Genomic DNA, 24185 nt, shown 5'->3' with positions numbered 1-24185 from the left:
TGACTTCATTATAGAATTTTGATTCAACTTATGGATAAGATTTAGAGAGTGGAATTTGCTAATAAGTATAATAAAATGATAAAAAAAACTTAATATATAAATTTGGTCCCTAAAATATATAATTTTTCAAAAAAATAAAAAAATATAAATTGAAATAAAATCAACAATTCAAACAAGTATTTTTCTAAAGAAATTATTTTTTAAATAGGCATAACTCCAATAAAAAAAATTAAGAATGTCAAACTAAAAATTTTCAACCATAAGAGAATATCAAACAAGGATTGATCAACCTCGATTAATGATATATTAATACTAATAAGAAATAAACAATTATTTAAATAACTTTTAAATAATTTTGAGGCTTAACGATAATGCATGATATGATCTCTAAATTATTTCATTTTCTTTTATTCAGATTTATTTATTTTTTATGTGTGGTACCACGTGACACATTTTAATATATGTCACTTGTTAATTAAGCTTTTTAGAGACATTAATATTGGTAGGGATTAATTTGAGAAAAAATAATAACATTAGGCTTTAATATGGGTCAAAGAATGATGAGAAAAACAATATATTTTAGAGATTAATTCATAAATACGAAAAAAAATTATAATCAAATATTTAATTTTGTTGAATTTGTAAGGATTCAAAAACGAACTATGGGTGTCCTCGTTAGAGTGTTGTCAATAAGTAACAAGTATTTTGAATAAATATTATATTATATTATAATCAACTTAAATTATTAAAAAATATAATTTTAAATTTATAAAATTGAATATTTATTGTTATAAAAATATGAATAAGAATAATTAATTTTTAACACTACCTCAATATTTTAAATGAAACGAAACTTTGGTATGTGAAGTAAAAGCAATTTGAATAGAGTTCGTCAAAGGATTTGGCGTAGTTTTTACTTGAAATGCTATTGTTCTTTATTCAAATGGCTTTCAAGAATTCAACTCCAAGTCTTGGGTCTCCTAAGAGTTCAGACTTAAGACCGTTGATCTTGACTTGTCCAGCAACGTGGATAGACTTTTACAAATAAAAGATATTTAAAATTCATTTTTTCTATTTTAATTATTAATATATTTAGATTCCAAATATAAGTATCATTCTTGCATTGAATATTAATTAAACTTTTTTTTTATAATTATGGATTTTTTTTTAGTACAATGAAAGCTCTCAAGCTATTGCGTCGTCAGGATACCTTGAGCATCCTTGTTGAAATGCTCTTGAATCCCCTATAGGCGGTTCAGAATGCATAAGGAAACTAGCAGAAAGCCCCAGGCCAAAGCAACCAAACCATCGGCCACCCGGTTACCCTCCCTAGGCACGTAGTTGAACTATAGTCACCAATCTTGATGAACGAGAGCATAAATGTGCGGAACCATTGCCGAAATACTATCAAAACTTTCAGGCAGGAACAAACAAATGATTTTATGTTAGGAGGGATGGATTTATAAAATTTTAAATATAGGTAAACTTATAAAATTTTAGAGGGGTTGAATACATATTTTCAATATAAATTACAAAGAAAATATCTAAAATATATAAGAATTTAAAAAATTTAGTGATACAGATCACTCTCACCCACCCTCCCTCTGGGTCAATATCCCTGAATTCAGGCTTACATTGGAGAACATAGATCGCCTTCTTGCTATCAGTTTCAACGATAATCTTCCGAAAATTTCTCTCCCAAGCAAACTGCAACCCCATATAAATACCCTATAATTCTGCATTAATCACCGAACAAACTCCAATGCACTTCGAAAAACTTATAATCCAATTGCCTAGGACGTTTCGGACAACGCCTCCACATGATGCCAAACCAGTTGAAGCTTGCCTCGCACCATCAGTACTTAGTTTAAGACAGCTATCCGGTGGAGCTAGCCACCCAATGTCTCACTTCAAACGTGGATGACGGACAGCCCTCAAGTTCTTTTTTATGATAGCAGCAGCCGCTTCCCTTGTGAGGTGTAAACTGTGCCTATATTCATTGAATATATTTAAATTCTTTCATTGATTGATTAATTTATCTCATTCTCCACTTCTTGTTTCCTAAATCTCTAGCCTTCGGAGCACCGTTGCCTATATTCATATCGATGAATACCTTAATGGTAAAACCATTACCCATCCATCAACCTACCGTTTCCTTTCTCAACTGCTGCTTTCGTCTCCGATAGATTCCTAAACCTTACGAACATAAATGTCATTGGCTTGAGTTTCCTTTCCGGATTCTTTTGTGCTATGAAGACATCTAAAACTGATCCATACACCTGAAATGCTTCTCTTAATGTCGAATGGTGGATCCTCTTACTAACATTGTCTACAAACACCGCAAAACCCAGCCGGCGACGGTTCCCTGTTCCTCTCTCTCCACTCTTGTTTCTACAGTAGTGTAAATGTTAGTCACTAAAAAAAATTTTAGAATTGAATTTGAGCAACAAATTATATTGTATATTTTTCTAATAAATTACAATAAATATTAAAATTAACGGGATGAATCATTCAGGAATGAATGAGTTTGCTGGTCATACCCAGGGTTATAAATTAGTTGGGTTGAGTTTGAGTATTATTGAGTTCGACTCAACTTGAAAAGTTTAAAATTAAGATTGATTCGACTCGAAAACTCATGAATTTAAAATTATTAAACTCGACTTGAATTCGAAATAAAAAGGTGATGCTCGACTCAACTCAAAAGCTCGTAAGTTTAAAATTTTCAAGGTCAACTCGAGGTATAAAAAAGCTCGAACTCGAAACATTCTTAAATTTAGTTTAGAAGCTCAAACTTGACCTTAAATACATGAAAGCTTTTATATTGTATTTAAAAATATATAATTGTTAATATTATTAATAATTTTATTTTAAAAATTTAATAAATTATTTTTTAAATTTGTTCGTAAGCTTTTCAAATCGTATATCGAGTTCATTTTACAACCCTATTCATACCAATTGAACCGAGTTAACAATTTTAGGAAACTGATATGGGCTTAAACTCAAAACAAAAGTCCTATTTTCTCCGCATGAGTTGGAATAACAATGGGCTTGATCTGGATAATTTGAGTTGTTGTACATTACATTGAAATGATACAAGATAATTATAAGATATTATTTGTTCATAATTTTTCTTTAATCAATAATAATGTATACATGCTTGCAGATATAGTTACTTGAACCCGATATTTTAAGGGAAAACAACACTCTCTTTAACCACTAAGGTCAGTTTATAAATTTAGAATAACAATTATTTTTAAATACAAAATTTTAAATATCACATTTAATGATAATTCATATCTCATTTTACATGAGATTATATTTAATGATACATATCGCTTTTAGAATATATCAAAAATATTTAAAATAAAACATTATTTAGTAAATAGATATACCAATAGTTAAACTTTAGTTTTTTTAAATGTACCTATATTTATAATTTATGCAATAAAAATTTATTTACGTTGTTCATATTTTAAATGTACCTATATTTAGTAAATAAATATACCTATAATAATTTGATACATTTTTTAATAGTATAAGGTGATTATAATATAGTATAGGTTTAAAATTTTCTTAATCAATTTACAATGCACACACTCCATGTAGATACAATTGTTCGAACCCATAACTTATAAGAAGAACAATATTTTCTAAATATAGGTACATTTAAAATAAAACATTATTTAGAAAACATTACCCAAATTTCGTTGAATCTTCCACGTCAAACATGAACAATAAAATCCAGCTTGAAACAAGCATCAATCGGACATATACATTACTCAGGCTGTTCACATTATATATATATATATATATATATATATATATATATGTGAAATTTTAAATTTATATGAGGTCAGATTTCAGATAATTGGGTTTAAGACTCAATTTAAATCGAAGTTTTGGGCTGAGGTTTAAATGAACGAATCTGATTGTTGATGTAACCATTTTGCGCACAGTTAAAAAAATATGTTATCGGTTTTATTATTATTTTTTAATAAAATCGATAAAATATTATCGGAAACATTATTATTTTTATTGATTTTGTTATTATTTGATGTTTTACCGATTTTGTTAACATATAAGATAAAGTACAATCGGTTTTATTATTTTTTCTACTAATTCTATTCTTACTGGACATTTTATCGAAAATATTAAAAGACATTAATATCTTACATAAAAATAATAATATTTTAGAAATTTTTTTATCAATTTTGCTTAAAAATAATAATAAAATTAATAATATATTTCTTTAACCATATATTAATACTATCGTTAAGTAAATTTCACCGGTTTTGTGTGTGGGATTCGTGATGGAACAGAAAAGCAGGCATGGTCCCACCAATTGTGGACATGGTTGCGCCGTGGATGTCTCTATTGGCTAGCCACACTTTCCAGGTCAATGGTTGAGCCAGCTTTCCAAAAAAAAAAAAAAATCGTTCAACGTTTACATAACAATAATATGATAAATTACATAAAATAAATATAAATATAATATGAATAAAATAAAACATAAAAATAATACAAACATGTTATACCAATTTTAACTTCAAAATCACATATATATAATATTTTTATTTTTTTCTTTAAAAATGGATTTTTAAAACTAAAATTTTCGCATTAAATGAGAATATGTATATAAACGCATATCTTTTCTTATCCTTAAAAATCAACTCTATATTAAATAATTTTAAAAGAATGCTATAAAGCATCAACCGTATTTATTCCATAAGGAATGGCGAGCAATGCTAACAAACAAATTGTAGTATAGTTTGCTCCAAGAATTTGTTGAAACCTAACTGAAAAGATAATATATGAAGATATATATATATATTTTTAGTTAGATTTCACTTTGCGTTGTGAATTGATTATTATCTTATAGTCATCCTAAACTATTAAAAAATAAAGTCTTGAATATACTTTGAAAATATATAAAAATTATAAAGTTTTTTTAATATAAAACAAAGGATGATGTTGCTACACTCGATGAGCACGAATGAGTATCGTTAATGATGAACATTATTAAATTAATTTATAAAACATTAAATTACAAAGTACTAAACATATAATTATAAATTAGTTAAAAATATAAGTGCAATTTAATTAAAATACAATATTTATAAAAATATTAGTTTTTAGGGTAAACTATACTATTGCCCACTTAACTATTTACTCATTTTACTTTAACCATCGATTTTTTAATTTTGTTAATCGGTTCACGTAACTATTTAAATATTGTCAATCAAGCCAACCGACGTTAAATATTAACGGAGCAGATGATGTGACAGTTAATAAAATTTGTATAATTATACATTTAGTCCTCATTACTTACACCTTACACATTCTATTAATATGGTCATAACATTTATTTAATTCAATAAATTTAATCCTCAATCCGACGGTGACATGGGTCACTATATGATTGGATGTTTTTAAATATTTTTTATTTAATAAAATTTCCATTCAATCAAATGGTGCCACATGTCACCAATTGAATGAATGAAAAATAAATTAAATCAATAATCGCTGCTGGTGGGGTTTGAACTTGGAACGCAAACAAAAAAATTGAATACCCTAACCACTAAGGTAGACCATTAAATTTGTTTAGTATACAGAACATAATTTATATAATTTATAATATAGTCAATGGTAATAAATGACTTTATAAAGTCTCAAACATGAAATAATTGAATAGTATAAAAATATATAATATATATAAACAACTATTATGATTGATTAACAAATGAATATGTTTTATTTACATTTTAAATCACACTTAATGCAAAAATTAAAATAAAAGTGAATTTAATATGTTATAATTGAAATGTATCATTTTACATATTTTAAATTAATAAATTGTCTTCGTTATTATAATTTTATTGAATTGAAATGTATCATATCTTATATTTTAAAATATTATAATATCGATCGAATTCTAATCTTATTTAACATCCCTATATTAAAATAGACTAATACAATGAAATCAATTTTTCCCTAAAATTTTCTTCAAATATATAATAAATAAATAATAAAATATAACATCCTTACTCTAATAGGGATATAAACAAGTCAATACATAAGTTAAAATGCTTACTATGATAAGCCTCAACCATCAGGAAAATTCTATGTCAATGAAGTTCTTCGTATATTAAAATTATTTTTTACTTTTTATTAAAATGATTTAAAATATAAATAAAATACATTCACATATTAATCAGTTATAATATTTGTGTGTGTATATCATATTATCGAATTATTCAAATTTTCAATTATTTCATGTTCGAGTTTTTATTATGTTATTTTCCCTTTTTTTATTGCCATTAACTATATATATTATGTCATGACAAGTTTGTTATTTGAATGGTGTAACCCATTGGTTGGGCGTTTACTTCATTTCTTCACATCTTAAGTTCAAACCCCACCAGCAACGATCATTGATTGAATTTATTTTCTTTTCATTCGATTGGTGACACGTGACACCATTTGATTGGATGAAAATTTTATTAAATTAAATAAAAATATTAAGAAAAAATCTAATCACATAGTGAGACATGTCACCATCTGGTTGAGGATTAAATTTATTGAATTAATCAAAGTTAGGGTCAAATTAATAGAATCTGTAAGTAATGAAGACTAAATATGTAATTACATAAATTTTATTAACTTCCACATCATCTCCTCTGTTAATATTTAACGATAGGTGGCTTGATTGATAATATTTAAATAGTTAGGTGACCCGATTGATAAAACTGAAAAATCGGTGGTTAAAGTAAAAGGGGTAAATAGTTAGGTGGTCAATGATATAATTTACCCTAAAACTAGTTTTTATAAATAATGTATTTTACATTAATTACATTTAAAATTTTAACTAATTTATAATTCTATTTTTAGTACTTTATAATTTAAAGTTTTATAAATTAATTTAATGATGCCCATCATTATCGGTGCTCGTTATAGAATTTTTCTAAAACAAAGACTAAGAATTTTCCTATATTATAAGTTAGAGCATTTGAGTCTCTCTTAGAGATAAAAAAAAGTCCAAAGTGAGAAACAATGACATTTTTTAATTTTTTCAACATTTTAAATATTATATAAATCTTTAAATTTTTAAAGAATTCAACGCATCATAGATGGATATGTGTCCTGAATTAATGGAATAATTAACGAGGACTTCAATTATCCATGTTCGCACTCATTTTGGAACAGTAGTTAAATTGCTCTACTCATTATGAAAGGATTAAATAGATCCTGACCTTAGATTATAGGGGGGGTCTGACTTCTGAGTATGTATACCTTAATTTGTCTTACCACAGAGTTCTTAAGATTTAAACCCAAAAGCTTTGGTGGAATCCAACCAAAAAAAAACCGCCAAATGTCAACGCATACCTAAATTCAGATAAACTGACAAAAAATTTAATAAAAATCAACACTGTTACAGTTTACCTATTAAATTTAGGGGTGAAATTTAGATCGCGTTAATTTTATTGAAATTTTTTTAAATTAATTGAGTTCACGATAACATTTAAACTTTATTTGAATTTTATTATTTGAATTGAGATAAATTGAATATAGTTATTTGAGTTTTTTTCCCGAATTTAAATGTATTTATTTATAATATTATAGTACTGATTAGTTTCAATTTAAATGACTCTATCTAACCATATATATATATATATATTATCTTTTCACATGTACAAGTAACATTTATAATGTTATTTAATAAAATAAATACGATTTAAAATTATTTATTTAAAAGAATGTATTTTGAGTATGGAATATTTATGGGAGTATAAAAGAGTTAAGGAAATGATAGAAATAATTTGCAAAGAGTTTTAGTTAGAGTACTAAATTAAATAAAATGCAGAGTTGAGCAACTAAATTGTAAAAAGAAGAATTAAATTTTCACATATATTTTATTATGGTAGGTGAGCATGCAATTCAATTTTGGTTAAACATGTACTTAAAAAACATAAGTAATTGAATAAGCAAAGAAATTAATTCTCGAATCACAGAATAATCAAATTACTTAGTTAAAAACCATTAAAACATCGTTCAAATTTTTGGTTTTTTAATTATTCAAACTTTGCAGATTTAAGCTCAACTCAAAATCTATATTTGAACCATAAAATTAAATTAATTCGAATAAATTATAATTAAAAAATCATTTTATTTCAAATGCAATCAAATTTTTCATCCCTGTTTAAATCTAAAATCAAATTCACATTTGCTGCGGGGTTTCCTTTTTACTCGCTTAAGCCACCCCGTTGAATATTCTCCTCATGCCACTAATTTTCACACCATAAAAATTAAAATAGTATACAAGTTCACGGCATACCAAAATAAATATAATATAATATAAAATTAAATAATTTTATACATGTTACATAAATCATCAAGAATAAAATTAAATACTAAAATATATCTAAATTCATCGGTGACTAGAAAACTTTAATTTTGATGTTGAAATTTTGATTTTAGCCTCCCTGATTAACACTCAAGTATTTTAGAGAAAATACTCTTACTATTATAAAGATATAAAAAAATAAATAGTACATAATTTAAGATCATAATACTAATAAATAATCTAATAAATTAACTTTAATTTCTAATCAACTCACCATCAGTTAAAAATTAATTATTAATATATATGATCTATATTTTATTTAATTATTAAAGTTCGATTAGTTTAATTATATAAAATCATTTTAATATTAGTTAACTCTTTTATACTAATAAACTTATTATACATACATATATCATGTCCACAAAGATACGATAAAAACATAAAAAAATATTACAAAGTTTACCCACACCAAAAGTTTGATTCTGATTGATGCACGATGAAAAGGGTTATAATTTAATCTGAAATCGACGGATTTTGATCCGATGTAATTTAATAGTAAGATTTTTTATAGAAAAAAAGTTAAGGTTGGGTTGGGTCGGATTTTATATAAGGGTGAAGTTGGGTTGAGTTAGGTTCGAGTAAAGAGTAAAAAATCTCCGACTTGACCCGACTTTAGGGTAATATTGTAATTTTTTTTATATAAATTTACGAATAATTGCTATAATACTTCTCTCTCTATATATTTTTCTTTTTAAATTAGGTCCTTATTTTATATCGGGTTGGTCGGGTTGGGTTGGGTTTGGGTAGGGGCGGATACACTAAGCCCCCTAGGGATTAAGTGCATCCCCATTATTTAGGAAAAAAATTAAAATTTAGTATAATATGTTAAAGAAAAATGAAAAATAAAATAAAATTTTTTTACATCCCTATTATTTTTAAAAAAAGAAAATTAAAAGTTTAGACTTCATTTATAAATTTCTGGATCCGCCACTGGGTTTGGGTGGATGAAATTAGGGCTGAGCAACGAAACCGAGAAAACCGAAAAACCGACACGAACCGAGTAAAACGGTTCGGTTCGGTTTGGCTTTAAACGATTCGGTTTTCGGTTCGGTTTAAAGACTTCATTTTTTTGATTCGGTTCGGTTCGGGTTTTCCATATGGAACCCATTTATTCCATATTGATCCGAATAGGCAATTTTTGTAAAAAAATTATAGTTTCAAGTGATTTTTTTATTGAAAAACCGAAAAACCGAACCGAAAAACCCGAACCGTTAAAAAAACCGAACCGAACCAAAAAAACCGATTTCAGTTTTTTCGGTTTTTTAACTATTCGGTTTCGGTTTAAATATTGAAAACCCGTTTATTTCGGTTAGGTTCAATTTTTGGTAAAAAACCGAACCGAACCGAATACACCCCTAGATGAAATGTGCTCTTTAGGTTGGATTGAGTCAGGTGAAGGATATATATTTTCGGGTCGGGTTAAATTTGGGTGGAAATTATGTATATTTCGAACCGGATCAGACTGAACAAAAACCCAATCTAATCTGATCTATTGCCATCCCTAATTATAATTAAAATAGTTACATTCAAATCGATAATCACTGATGTGGGTTGAGCAATGAGTAATATAAATTAGTATTCTTAAATATTTGTTTCAAATTTTATAAATGAAAGAAAAATATGGAGTGTTTTTCCTTTAACTTTTGAGACGTGATCTAATTAATTTTAAAATAATTAAAAATCAATATGATTATTCCTTCCAATAAAATTGTTTCTAATAATGAGTTGGAAAAAAAAATCATGTAAAGTATAAAAAATTTATTATTTTTAATAAAGTTTTTGTTACAATATTTATTGAAAGTTGTCTGAATCATACATTTACTTTTAGAAGATATATGGATCGCTCTACGACTTTTGGAGCGTCACTCATCCATCTCTATTATTGTATATGCATTAAGGCGACTTCTAGAAGATTTATGGACTACTTAACAATTTTCGAAGGATCACCCGATTGTCTATCCATTATGATAAAAACAAGTTCAGTTTAGCCTAAAATAAAAGTGACAAGCCATCCTATTTGTGCCCTCTATAAAAGGCTAATGAAATCTTTCATCTCCCTCCTCACAGTATTACATTAAAAGGCTTTGGAAAAGAGAGTTTTCTCTCTCTTTTTCTTTAAACTGTTCCTCTCTTTCTATAAAAAGTAAAAACCGTGGTAGTAAAAATGTATAGGAGGAACTTCAGCTTCTTCTTCTTCTTCCTCCTCATGGTATGTGTGTGGAGCTGGAGAATGGAGTTTCCGGAAGCTCAAATGGTGCCGGCGGTTTATGTATTGGGGGACTCATTGGTGGATGTGGGGAACAACGACCACCTTCCTGTTTCGTTCGCCAAGGCCAATTTCCCTCCCAACGGCGTCGATTTCCCCACCAAGAAACCAACCGGCAGATTCTGTAATGGCAAAAATGCTGCAGATTTGATTGGTAAGTACAGATTAAACTTGAACTTTTAGAGATACAGATAAATAGATTCACATTGAATGAATGAATGGATGGTTGAAATATTTTTGAGTTCCAAAGTAACAAAGAGCTGCTGCTGCTCCATGCACTGCACTTCCTTTTGTTTTTGGCGACATGGATTAATTAATTTTTCAATATCATCTACCTTTTGTTGCCAAGTTATGGCAGTCACGTTTCAGTTTCTAAAAATAATACGAGAATAAATATATATACCTATATAATATAATACACTTCATATATGTTATTAATCAGTGAATATCTAAAATATTCAAGATATTGAACTAATTAAAATATGCTAAAATTGAATTTAATTTAATAGATAATATTCGTAGTATTTTAGATTTTTGTCACTTTAAAAAATTAATTAATTTTTTAAAAATATATCTTATTATTAAAATGTTAAAGGAGTGAAACTTGTAGATGTATATAATATAAAATTATTATCCAAGTATGGAAGTAACGTCTCAGTTAATTCTATGTTTCTCCTTCTCCTTTTCGTGTACATTTTTTATTCATCTTTGACTGCAAAGTTAGAAAATTCAAATTATTAGTAATTGGTAAAACTAACCGTAATAACAGAAATAATAAAAACATAATTGGTAAAACTAACCGTAATAACAGAAATAATAAAAACATGACAAGATAGCATAAAAAATACTATTATCATATATAAATATAAACTACAATTCGAGAATACTCTATTACTGATATAAAATATTAATAAAAATTAATATAACTCAAATAAATTAGAAATTCATTGTGGGACTGTACTTTTGTATATGCTTTATTTACATATAAATATATTGGGTAACATTTGATTTCTGTGTAATGATTTGAGCAGCTGAAAAATTAGGGTTATCAAGTTCACCGCCCTATTTCTCTGTCGGACACAAATAATGCTTCCTTCATAAACGGTGTTAGCTTCGCCTCCGGTGGTGCCGGAATCTTCAACGGCACCGATCGCATTTTGTAAGTGAACGTGACGAATGTGGATCGAACACGTAATTTCAAAATTTACTTTTCTAAATATATCAGCACAACAGGGTCAGGCAATACCTTTGTCGAAGCAAGTGGACAGCTATTTGGAAGTGCACAAACGTTGGTGCAGCAGATGGGAAATTCAGATGCAGAAAATCACTTTTCGAAATCACTTTTTATTATTATTATAGGCAGCAATGACCTTTGATTACTTTGGATCTTCCGATCTTAGAGAGAAAAATACTCCCCAACAATTCGTGGACTTGATGGCCAGCACCTAAAAGAACTGCTCAAGGTATAACTAACTATTTTTTTTTTCTTAATCTACTCTGTATTTGTGTACTTCGATACCTTAAATTTCACTTTTGGCAGAGACTGTACGAGTTCGGCGCACGTAAATTCTTTTTGGCTGGTATAGGGGGCATAGGGCATTCCTTCCGAAAGAGTTAAAAATGAAACCCAAGAATGCAATGAAGAACGTAATTCTGGGCTGTTAAGTACAACGAAGGGCTAAAGGCAATGTTGAATGGGTTAAAATCAGAGCTTCAAGGCATAACTACTCTTACTTTGATACGTACACTATCATGCAAATATCATCCAAAACCCATCTACCTACGGTAATATAATATATAATCTGTAGTGTTTCGAATTTTCCTTAAGCTTTGTTTTATCATATTTTGATTGTGTTGCATGCAATTGCAGGGTTCAGTGAGATAAAGTCTGCTTGTTGTGGACTTGGCGATTTGAGAGCTGAAGTTGCTTGTGTGCCGATCTCGAGATATTGCTCCAACAGGAAAAATCATGTTTTCTGGGACCTTTATCATCCGACGGAGGCTACGGTTCGCATTTTTGTGGATACTTTTGATGGTTCTTCCCCAGTTTGTGTTCCCATGAATCTTAGGCAACTAGTTTCAGCTTAAGCCTTTGCTTATATAGCAAAAATAATAATAACGAAACATGTTGGGTATTAAACACTAGTAGTTGAAAAAAAAATCATATCAATGTAAGAAGATAGATAATTTAGAAGAATAAAGATTCAAGTTAAAAATTCTGTTTGGTTGCTGTGAAAATCTGAGAAAAAGATTCAAATTTTTGTAGTTTGTTTTCTGATTTTTGGCTTTCATTGTTTTGATTTCCGTATCTTCAGTGATTTTTCCCATCATCCAAGCAGAGCAGAATCAGTTGTTTATTCCAATCGGCTTTATAACACCTCAATCTTCCATTATTCATTGCCCGTTTGCTTAATTAAGAAATTCCAGAACATTCAATTCATGCAACCGCATTTAACTGAATTTTATTATTTAACTGTTATCTTGTTACATTGGTATATCTCTTATTTTCCTAAGGTATTAGTGTCTGATATCAGACATGTTTCAATAACCTTCTAAATTCATGAAAAAAAGGAACATAATCATATTGAACATATACTCATATAAGCACTCTCACACTCCTCGAAATCTTTTTCTTCTCTTGCTATAAGCAGAGGCTTAAGCTGAAACTAGTTGCCTAACATTCATGGGAACACAGACTGGTGAAGAACCATTAAAAAGAGTATCCGCAAAAATGCGAGCCGTTGCCTCTGTCGGGTGATAAAGGTCCCAAAAAACATGATCTTTCCTGTTGGAGCAATATTTCGAGATCGGCACACAAGCAACTTCAGCTCTCAATTTGCCGAGTCCGCAACAAGCAGACTTTATCTCAGTGAACCCTGCGTGCAACATAATCAAAATAAGGTAATCTTTTTTCTCTCTCTCTTTTAAACAAAGTTAAGGAGAACTAGAAACACATAAAGATTATATCTTATATTACCGTAGGTAGATGGTTTTTGGATGATATTTTGCATGATAGTGTACGTATCAAAGTAAGAGTAGTTCATGCCTTGAAGCTCTGATTTTAGCCCATTCAACATTGCCTTTAGCCCTTCGTTGTACTTAACAGTCCAGAAATTACGTCTTCGTTGCATTCATGGGTTTCGTTTTTAACTCTTCAGCAGGAATGCAGCCTATGACCCCTATGCCAGCCAAAAAGAATTTACGTGCACCGGATTCGTACATCTCTGCCAAAACAGTGAAATTAAGGTAATGAAGTACAAAAATAGAGAGTAGATTAAGAAGAATAATTTAGTTATACCTTGAGTTGTTGTTTTAGGCTGTTAGCCATCAAGTCGACGAATTGTTGGGGAGTATTCTTCTTTCTAAGATTAGAAGATCCAAAGTAATCAAAGAGGTCATTGCTCCCTATAACAATGGCGAAAAGTGATTTCGAAAAGTGATTTTCTGCTGCTGATCTTCCCATCTGCTGCACCAACGTCTTGTGCACCGCCAAATAGTTGTCCACTTGCCTCGACAAAGGTATTGCTTGACCCTATTGTGTTGAGATATGTAGAAAAACAATGTTATAACATTTATCAGCAGCAGAAAAGAATGAATCGATCTGGGTTTTTCTTTTTTGTCTACTTACAAAAACATGATCGGTGCCGTTGAAGATCCCGGCACCACCGGAGGCGAAGCTAACTCCGTTTTTGAAGGAAGCATTCTTATTCTTTAACAAAGAACGATAGGGTGGTGAAGTTGGTAAACCTAATTTTTCAGCTGCTCAAAATCACATAGAAATCTAATGTTACAGTATATATGTAAACAATGTACATACAAAATTTATTACAAGTCAAATATGGTGTCCGGTGACTTTTTAATTAAATAATTTTAAATAGAGTGAGCTTATTCTTTTCAAAAGTGAATGTGGAGTGGAGCGAGATGGGTGGTGTGGATTTCTTTTCTAATAATGGTAATGGAGTGGTCTTGATAAATGCTTGTCTAGTATTTTTGCCCAATTATATGAAATTATTATTTTATTATGGTTTTATAGAAAATAAGTATCCAAACTATACTCAAAATTAACAATAAGTGTTTAAATAATTTTTTATTCAAAATAGGAGTCGAATTTTCGACGTTGTACTTTTAGGTGTCGGGCTGTAACGACGTAAATATGCTGTTAATTGAGATGTGTCGCCCTCATATTTTTTGAATTTTTTGAAAATTAAAATTATTATTTAAAAAAACCCTATTTTTTATTTTTCACAAAACACCCTAAAATCATAAAACCCCCCTATATATTCCTAAATTCCTAACTCAAATTCCGACAAACCCCACCCATCGGTGGCGGAACCCACTACCAGTCATCCCTAAACCAAAGTCCGATGAAAATCACCCACCATCTTCCTTTCAAGATCGAAATAAGAAGAAGAAATGCGATCAATTTACGCACAATTTGCAATCCATGATTTGTGGCGATTTTCGACCGACGACCAGTTTAAGAGTGATGACAAGGGACTGACCAGCAGCGGCGTCCGACGATCGACGGTATGCAGCCGAAGATAGCATCAACGACCGACAAAAGAGTTGCTTAGGGGTCTTTTTGATATTTTTGAAACATTTGAGGTTTTTTTAAATAATAATCTTATTTTTTTAAAATAAAAATATATGTGACACGTGTCCATTAACCACAGAGTTTAACATCGTTACAGTCTAGATACCTAAAAGTGTAACGTATAAAACGTCGGACACTTTTTTTAATAAAAATTTCTTTAACGCTTAAATTAACTTTAAATATAGTTTACAAATTATTTTTGCCTTTAGCCTTTTATTATATACATATATCTATTAAAATGATAAAGTGTACTATAGAAAATTCTAAGCTCTTTGTGATTTATATTTTTGTCTAGTGAAGAATATATAAATATATTTAGGGTAAACACCTATATTAATAATAAAAATATTTATATAAAATAACCACAAATAAAAATTCAAGAAGAACATCATCAATGAAATAACTAACACAAAAAATTTAAATTTCAGACAATCACATGCCATCCTGAATTCTCTTGCATCCGCCACTATTATGTCTACACAATTGTAGAATATATTTTATTTTATTTAAAAAAATTCATGCTTATATATTTAGTACCTTTAAAAAGTTAAAAACTATTTAAAATAATTAGAAAAAACTCAAATAAGATAGGACAAAGTGAGACGATGATGGATGTATTTAACATCCATAAAAATAATAAAGATTAAAAAAAATATGCATTCATAGTGAAGTACAGAAGATGTTAACAAAAACATACATGGGTCCGATAATGAATTTGGCAACATTCATTGAATCCGCTATTACCATCCTAATGATAGAGTATGTACTATGAATCTATAATCACGATAAACATAAAATTTTATGTTAGATGATAGACTTTTAAATTTTTAGTAAAAATAAATTTATAAAAATAATAGATTTTATAATATTTTTAAATTTGTATTAGAGGGACTGCCGTACGGCCCTCCTCAATCCACGTAGTAACGAAAGGTACAGAAGGTGAAAAGTTAATTAATCAATGTCGGCAAAATACGAAAGAAAGAAACTGGAATGCATGGAGCAGCAGCTCTTTTTGTTACTTTGAAACTCAAAAATATTTCAACCATTCATCCATGACATCTAACGAATCTATTATAAACGTATCATCAAAAAGTATAATATGTATTATTAGTTACTTACCAAGCAAATCTGCAGCATTTTTTGCCATTACAGAATCTTCCGGTTGGTTTCTTGGTGGGAAATCGACGCCGTTGTGAGGGAAATTGGCTTGGCGAACGAAACAGGAAGGTGGTCGTTGTTCCCCACATCCACCAAGGAGTCCCCCAATACTAAACCGCCGGCACCATTTGAGCTTCGGAAAAACTCCATTCCCATCTCAACAACATACCATGAGGAGGAAGAAGAAGTGAAGTTCGTGTTATACATTTTCAGTACCAGGATTTTTATAAAAGAGAAAAGCTTAAAGAAAAAGAGGGAACTCTCTTTCCAAAGCCTTCTAGTTAGTACTGCAAGGTTGATATGATATGCGAGGATAGAAATGAAAGATTTCATCTGCTTTTATACAAGCCTCCTTACTGTTTCCAGTCTAAACAGAACCTGTGTTTTTTAAAAAATATTAATAATTTCGATAAATATATTTGATTCTCCATTATTTAAAATTAACTAAATAGAGAAAGAACATTTTTAATATTTTTTTTTCATTTATAACATTCAGAATAAAAATTTAAAAGATATAAGCTCTTATATACTTCTTAAGTTTAACGTCTGTGTTAATCTTTCGATTTTAATGTATTTTATATTTATATATGTCGAAAAGTTGATGATATAATAATTTTGATGTAATTTATTATATTTGTGTCATTTTTTAGGATATTATATTTTATCATTATTCTTGTATGGTGTAAAAGTTTATATATGAGTCTCAAAATGATAGAGAGTTTATAATTAAAAAAAAACATTTTGTGGTGTGAAAATTAGGGGACGTGAAAATGATATTCAACGGCGTGGCTTAAATGAGGAAACCCCACAGCCCAAAAATGGTCATATATTATATATATGAATATTATAACATATAGGGACATTTTTCATGCTATTTGTCAAGCTTTTGTATTTTTGCGTTTAAATATAGTGATTATATAAGTTTTGGTATGCATTACTTACTCAATCATCAAAACCATATTTTAATTTTATTTTAATAAATATATTCAGTGATTTTAGCGAAAAAAGAACATTATTCCACCTACATTTTTAGATTCGAGTAATCGTATCTTCATGATGTGAGTACATTGACGATGATTAAATAAAACTTTAAACATATATTACCTTATTATCATCTAAACTATCAAAAAAAAAAATAGTATTATTTTAATTTCAAACGCACCAAAAATCACCCATTTTTATCCCAATCTCACACATCTTTTACAATTTTTGGGATGTAATAAATTTAATTCAGATATAAAAGATGTTAATTAGGAGACGGCTATAAACTGATAAAATTATACGTGGATTCAACGAGTAAACTGTAACAGTATTGATTTTGATTAAAGTTTTGGTCCTTAGCTGAATTTAGTAGGTTCAATAATACTTTTAATATTATTATAGTCGGTTCAATTTTTTAAAGTATAAACTTCAACATTATGCCACGTTCATCGCACTTCCAAATATTTTATATATGATTTTCAATGATTTGTTGGAATCGCATTTCTTCCAGGTGTGTTTCAACAAATTCTTCTAATAAACTATTAATTACTTTTATTCAATTTGTTTGTTACCATGACATATCACTCCTTGGGGTTGGTGTTATATATATATATTCTGGTAATGGACCAATTTCAATTTCCAAAACCATATATTAAAATTTATACATGTGATTCTCAAGTTAAATAAAACATTATATACACGTGTAACTGCATTACATTTTTGTTTAAATTTTGTGTGTATTTTATTAATCTAAGATAAGTATAAGGTAATATCTGTTCAAAAATAACACTCGATCATTTGACATTGATCGCTCGTACCCCTGACATTATTGGTGTTCAAACTATTGATTTTAAGGAATAACAACAATTCTTTACCACAAAGGTCAAAGGGTTAGTGCTTTGTGTGTACGTATAATTTATATTAAGGAATGAATTTTAAATTTTAAGAGAATATAAATATTTAAAATTTTAAAAACAAAAGTAAATCGTTTAATTTTACACCTTTTTAGGATCGTTGGATGCGAGGAAAATCAAGGTTGATATTAACAGTAGGAAATGTAAAGATATTCACTGGAAAAAAAAAAAACAATGAGTTAATCTCAGCCTTTATTTCTCCTTATCAAACGGTCCTAAAAAATATGTAAAACTTTTAGTTTTAAGTTTTACATTAGGTGTAAGTGTATTTAACATATATATATATATATAAAAGTTTAAAATTTTTAGGGTGCATTGGTTTGCGGAATCTTACATTATAAAGGGAAATATTTTTTTCCAGAATTGTATTTTCACGTTTGGTTCACATAATCTTACATTACCGGAAATACTCTTTTCTCAATAGTAACATTTTTGGGTTAAAATGGTAGGAATGTCATTACCTCCAATTTTAGGTAATCTTTACATTTCTATCAATTTGGAAAAATACCCTTGGACTAATGAATTCTTTTTATAAATATATATATATTTAATATTCAATTTTACTATTTATAATTTATGGGATGAAAAAATAGTATTATTTTAAAAATGTAATTATTATAAATATATTTTACTACCATAATAATTTAAAATATAAATTTAATATACTAATTATATAATTATTATTAAATGTAATTTATTCTCAAAATTAGAGATATATAACGATTAAATATTTGTATAAATTTCATTCAAATATTTATAAATTAATATTAAATTTAACTTTAAAAATATATCATAAGGATAATTGATAAAATATACATTCAATAATCTTATTCTTCTAACTAAACACTGTAATCATATATTCCTACTAAACAAATCAAACAAAGTAATATAATATTCTCATAGTAATATTACATTTTAGTAATATTATTTCTAATGGTAATATTATATTCCGTGAACCAAACTCTTATTAAGAGGAAGACAACCAAGTACTCTATACCCATTGCCCAAAAGGGTGGCTAGCCAGCCACTGGATCCATCTTTGGTGCAACCATGTCGACCATGGTGGGACCATGCCTATATATATTCTGTCATGCATCCACCACACGCAAATTAAATAATTTTTTATAATTATAAGTATTTATTTTATTTATTGACCCGTTATTTGAATAAAATATATAAAAAAATATTAAAATGATCTTATCATCCAGATTGCTTTATCCATAAAGTTTAAGACGCAAATTAAATATTATTTAAAAATATTAACATCTTATACGGTTAAATCAATCGATTAAATAATCTTGATTTGAGAATATAATTATCAATTTCATCTTAATCCAACCTGATCTAAAGCAATTTTGGTAAATAAATAGTAAAATTTTGTTTATCTAGAATTCTAATTTTGAAATGTACCAAACTCAAATGACTTTCCAACTCATATAGTTTTAAATTATAATAATATAAACTCAAACCAAAATGATTAAATACGAATTAACCATATTTAAAGTCAACTTATTGGCTAGTCCAACATAGATATTATACGAAATATTAAAAATAAATGAATTGTTTATATTTTAGTTATTTATGTAAATATATAAAAATTGTAGATATAATATCAATATTGGATGTGAACAGGCTGAATCTACTTGCAAGTGATCGATTTGTCTCATTGATGATGGAAAATTCAACAAAAATGCTTAATCAATCACTATGAAATTCGGATATCTTCCTACGAAGTACACGTTATCAAACGCGTTATCGAACCTTCATAGGTGTTTTCATACTAGATCTTTGGCATATTTGCAAAATACCCCCTCGATGTTTGTTTATATTTTAAATTATATTTAATATTGTTATGTTATGTCAACAAGAATATTAATTATCAATTGGCCACCCTTGTTTCAAAAAATTGAAAGTTTAGAATTTAAATTGCTTAATAATTTTTTTAAAAAACACATTTGAAAAAATAACAAATTTTAAAGGTTTTTTCGTTATTATACCTATATCTTTTGATAAATGCATTGATTAAGTACCAAACCATTATTATTATTATTATTATATTAAAGTTTGAGTAATATTTTATTTTAAAAAATTTATGACCATATATCAAGTATGAAATTTATGTCAATGTTTAAGCTGGATTTTGGGCATGCTGATTACAGGGCTCACTTTAGCTGGATCTTAGCTAAATGTTTAAGCTGAGGAGTGAAGCTAGCAGTCTGTTCTGTTCTATTAGTAGCTGGTCTCAGTTAATGTGATTTGGGATAATATTCTCTGTAGAGGTGAGAAGGTTAGTTGGCATCGGCTTGTATGGTTTTTGGCCATATTCCAAAATTTTCAATGATATCTTGGATGGCAATGTTAGACAGATTGTCAACTAAAGACATGCTTGCAGGTTTGGTATAGATGTTGATAGTGGTTGTGGTCTGGGTTCATTTGTTTCATCTGGGAGGAGTGTAACCACAGGCTATTTAGGTAAGACGCTCGATCGATACCATTGTAAGTAGAATTAAAGAAGCTGTAAGTATTAAAATGTATGGATGCCGCATGAATAGGCTAGATGCAGTAAATAGACAGTTGTGTATAGATTGGGGTTTGATGTAATGGGTTGATGGGTTATGGTTGTTGCAGCTAGTCTGCATTCTTTGGATGAATAAAAATTTACTTATCCAAAAAAAAATAATTATGTCAAGTAATTCTAAAACAACTTTTTTTATCAAAATAATTTTATTTTTTAAGGATAAAAGGTTAAACTTTTTATGAAATAAAATAATGTTTTTATCTTTAAAAAAATATTTTTACTGTGAGAAATCTTAGAGTGAGTGTGAAAGGATCAAATATTGAGATGGTCACCATTTCCAATTTGGTACTATCTTCTTTGTCTTATTGCCTTTTTGTGGAAATTTTATCATTTCTTTGAACATAAAAAGTTGGCATTCAAACCATAACTATAAATTCAAATTCAAAATAATTTCCTGAAAACCATATACCATTTGAACATGCACCGGAACAGATTTGTCGGCAATTTTATTAGATTTATCATTTTGAAATTATTTACGTTAATGGTATTTAAAATATTGTTTAGTAAAATAATTTTTTTTTATAAATATATCCCGCAAACCCATGTTTCTTAAAAAGTGTGTTTTATAAGATACGTCTTTACTAACGAGACAATGTTTCCGAACATAGCTTTCAACATTGATAACATTTAAGATTAAAATAAAAAAAAATAAAAATATTGGTCAAAAGTAAGAAAAATGTAACTATCTAGATCTGGTCCATACATTACAATCGAATCTAATCAATTACAAATTTAGTCAAAAAAAAAAACTTTGTGTTTGATAAATTTAAATCATATAAACTAAAAATATCGATAAAAAGAGACAATAGTAAAATTATGTTTCTCCATAATATAAACTAAAAAGGATATAGAAATATGCAGTGAAACAAAAAGGATGAATGATTGATCCTCTTGAGGTCAAGTTCGATCATTTACTGTTTAGTACTATCTTAAAGAGTTAAAAATTAAAAAGTGGATTAAAAAACTCAGTGTGCTCCTTAAGGTGTATAAAAACATGCAGATATTAAACACTTCAGTAAAATATCTGAAAAATGATTTTGAAAACATGCTTACTGCCCCAATCGATCACCAGAATATAGGTTCTCCTGAACCATACACCCACCTGTATACCGGTAAAAACTTTCTGCATAGTATAAGGAATGCGATAAAGACTTATCAATGCACAAAGCAGAAGTGTCTACGATAAGATCTGACTAAAAGTGAAACTTCCTCTAGTAATACCCATGACAATATAATAGGCATGTGTTTAAAAGAAAAAATAATTTAATTTAATATAGAAATAATCGATAATACAAAAATATGTGCACATATCATAAAACAACGATAACTATAGATCATGTATTTAAAGCATGCAATATGGTCAGAAATTCACAGTGATTCAGATAAATAAATCAAAACGGTAATATAACACCATTAGAAACATATATGTATCGATTTGAAAAGTCTGACATAATAGCCTACTAATGAGTCTACATATCACGACCTGCAATAGTGCTATAACCTACGTATCGAAGGAAATTAAATTTCTATCCTCTCAACGTACACGAATTCTACAGATATGTTAGTCTGGAAGCACCGAATCTAATCGTCCCTCGATCGGGTAAAATACAAACCTTCATAAAACTGCATTCCCTGATAGGTTCTATATTCAAGACTTATTAATCAAATTAAAATACTAAAGTCATCTACATACTCAAGTCAACAAGCTTATTTCGAGGCTTTTTGGTTAGAATTTTACGAAATAAGCTACAAAATTCGAAATAGGACATCGTAAAACGTCGGGGTTGAGGTTTTCGAAAAAGTCAACATTGGTTAACGATTAAAATCAACGGTGGTTCAACGGCTCGACTTGATTCGACTCAATTCAGTTCGGCTCGATTCGATTAAGTTTAACTGGACTGATTCAGATCGATTTGGTTCGTACTAGACCGGATTGACTAGATTAGGTTTTAGGCTGGACCGGTTCGATTCAAGCCGAATTGGTTTGGGCCATCTATGCAGGCCCATTATGCAACCTAGTTAATACGCCTGGATCCGGACAGGTTCACAGATGCAGGTCGGGTCAACCCAATTCTAGAAGGCTCTCCCCTAAGCGGTGATGAAGCCCCACGCACCACATCGTCCTGATCCTCCACATCACTAAGACCGTAGTCCATTCACACAACATACATACACCTCATCAAAGAGTGAAGTCTGTGACTGCGTTATGGATGCTATACGGCTAAATATTTCTATAAAATAATATATATAATGTAGCCAATCTATCATGGTTTGCGATAGTATTTTATTACAACGATAGAGCATATAACTCACCTATTCCACACATAAAGCGTGGCTCGATTTAGTCCAAACCATAGTTTGAACTTCTATTAACAAAGCATACAACATGTCCACATAAAACATAACATATCCAAATGACCAATAAAGCTTAGTTTATTTACTATGCAGTCCGAGTGCTATATATGAGCTTTTACAATTACTATCATAACACATTAATGTATTCCTAAACAATCAAAATCATAATTTTCGTGCAAGATAGAACATATCCAATCAACCGGTGGTCGGATCGGATTCGATATTTACAACCTTTGAGGCTGAAATCAAGCAGCTGGTTGACAAGCAAACTGATTTATCGTCTTCGGTTATTGGCCTTTTACTTGTCTTTTTTTTTCTGATTCATATTGGGACTTCAAGCAAAATTAGCTTCCAAGTCGAAAGAGATGACTCCAAGGAACATGAGTTCTGCACAGGCAGTACCTCCAAAGTAGAATGAAAACAATGTAGCTCTTGATGGAGAATTGCCTAATGGAAAAGTCTCGAGTGGTGTTTGAACAATCGAGCCATTAATCCATCTTCCGGGGGTATCTACACAAATGGCAAAATTAGTTGTCTAATCTTCCCATGAACAGGAGCAGAGCATCGGTGATCCGGTTCTGTTGATGAGGATTTTGACTGAAAATGCTCAAAAGTAACAAAATTCTTAAAATCAGTTCCTAGCTGATACTCCACCAGCTATGCCATCTGTTTAGCCTATTAGATTAGATGAGTCAAGCAACGCTGCCGCTGCCGCTGCTCTTGCATGGATGTCTATAGGGGCCGGAGCCTTTAAGGAAGCAACTGAAAACCCTGGCACTTCAAAAGGCAAATTATCCGCAGAATCGTTATACAACCCGGCTAGGGAACTTCATCCACAAGCTTCACAAGTTTGAGGGCAGTTCCCTCTTTATGGTTTTCCCTTGACTCGACTTGTCTCCATTTCCAGTTCAGCCTCCTTGGTCTCCAGCGAAGCAATC

General features: G+C 29.2%; 1 long non-coding RNA gene and 2 pseudogenes across 1 annotated transcript; 2 read left to right on the top strand and 1 right to left on the bottom strand.

The window, feature by feature from the left end:
• The first annotated feature begins 162 nt into the window (after positions 1-162).
• Positions 163-24114, top strand: LOC120219516. The gene is made up of 3 exons (XR_005525310.1): positions 163-176; positions 8926-8930; positions 23587-24114. It is a non-coding gene; the product is annotated as an uncharacterized LOC120219516 (long non-coding RNA).
• Positions 10498-12768, top strand: LOC120219515 (annotated as a pseudogene).
• On the bottom strand, positions 13295-16667 carry LOC120219513 (annotated as a pseudogene).
• Positions 24115-24185: the final 71 nt, after the last annotated feature.

The sequence above is a fragment of the Hibiscus syriacus genome, unplaced genomic scaffold, assembly GCF_006381635.1.
Source record: "Hibiscus syriacus cultivar Baekdansim isolate YM2019G1 unplaced genomic scaffold, ASM638163v2 tig00110206_pilon, whole genome shotgun sequence".
Taxonomy (NCBI): domain Eukaryota; kingdom Viridiplantae; phylum Streptophyta; class Magnoliopsida; order Malvales; family Malvaceae; genus Hibiscus; species Hibiscus syriacus.
This window is presented reverse-complemented; position numbering and strand designations above follow the sequence as displayed.